Genomic DNA, 1712 nt, shown 5'->3' on the forward strand with positions numbered 1-1712 from the left:
TTGCACTCTGAACCTGTTTTTTTGGATGTTTCGGGTCGGACATCGCACTAATTCTGACGAAGAGAAGGAGGGACGCCATGGCTGGACGAGTCTGATCTCTCGGCCAAGACGGGGGTTGTTGACGCCATTCTCTTCAAACGAGAAGAAATGGAAGGGTGGCTACTTCAAAATCAGTGTTCGGCGGGCGTGGAACGACTGGTGCCTTAGCAAGTCGGGCGAGCCGAGGTTCCCTTTTGCTTGGAACGGGGAAATCCATCAGCGCCCTGCAAAAGGTTTTTTGGTGGAAGTTGGAGACTTAAATCCGGAGGAGGCGAAAGCTGCTGAAACCATATCCTTCTGGATTGATGAGGGGGGAATCCTTCCTTGCTCGGCGATCCGCGACGGGGGCGGTGCCTTGGCTGACCTCGTTGGTGGGTGGATTGGGTTTACCTTGTATTCTTTGTTTGCTTATATTTGCCTATTCTGTTTATTGACATCTTGCTTTTTTTTCGCGCAGTTGCCTTAAAGACAAAAATAAGTGAGAAGCTCAGGAAAAGTCTTCTCTTAAAGAGAGCTGGTGGCGCTGCCTTGGCTAAAATGGATGCGGCCTCCTCTAAGCGTCAAAAAACGTCATCTTCCGGTCCTTGCCCCACTGAGGGGTCTTCTCGGCAGGAGGCTACGCCGCCTTCTTCAGAGAGTGGAGGGTCGCCCCCGACTGAGGTGGAAAAAGAGCTGTCCCAGGAGGCTCCTGAAACGCCAGCAGTTGCATCACCTGAAGCAGTTCCTTCTGCCGAAACTGCCGGGGTCCCTCCGCCCGCATCAACTGGGGATGAAGCTGGCTCTTCGGTGCCCCCATCGTCTGACCAACCAGCTGGGGAAGTGGGCGGCCGTTCATCCGAGCCGACCAGGAAGGGGGGAGTTAGGGGGGCTCAGGACCGTATCTCCCAAGTCCACGTCCCCCGGGCTATTGAACAGGCTCTCCTGAATGCCAATGCTAAGGAGGCCTTTGACAAGGTTCCTTTGCCCGTCTTGCTGCGGAATGCCAAAGGGAGTGCTGTTTTTATTGGAAGTACTGGCGTAATCTTCGTGCTGCGACCAACAACGCATACGCCACTTTCTCCAGCTTTTGGTATTTTAACTCCGGGCCTTGTAGGGCTTTGCTTGTGAAGTAGATTGGATTTTGACCTTCTGCCGTTTCGCGGATTAATGCGGCCGCCACCGCCCCGTCGGATACACCGTCAAGGCCCAGGTGGCGGATCTGTCCGCTCACGTTGGGTTCCTGGAAAGTGACAAGATAAAACTGACCGCCCAAGTGATGGAGTCAGAGGGTGCCGTGCGCGCCAGGGAGGATGCGCTTCGCCGGCGCGAGGAGGAGGTTGGGGCTTGGAAAGCCCGTGCCGGGGTTGCCATGCGAGAAAATGCTGCACTTCTCGGGCAGGTGCAGACATTAACTGAAGAGAAAGCATCTCGGGAGGCCCGGGTTCGGGCATTGGAGGGAGAGAAAGAGCAGCTGGAGGAGGCTGTGGGCGAGGCTGCGGCGGATGCTTGGGTGAGTGCTCAGTCTCAGCTTGTCCTGGCGTATCCGGACAAAGACTGGTCCTGGATGCAGCTGGGGGCCTATGTTGAAGACGGGCGCCTGCTGATGGGGGGTGATGATGGCGAGCCGAAGTTGATGCCCTTTCCTGGCCAGGGTGGGGGGCCTTTGTAATTTTCAATTTCTTGTAATCTTTTCA

Source organism: Lupinus angustifolius, chromosome LG05, assembly GCF_001865875.1.
Source record: "Lupinus angustifolius cultivar Tanjil chromosome LG05, LupAngTanjil_v1.0, whole genome shotgun sequence".
Taxonomy (NCBI): Eukaryota; Viridiplantae; Streptophyta; class Magnoliopsida; order Fabales; family Fabaceae; genus Lupinus; species Lupinus angustifolius.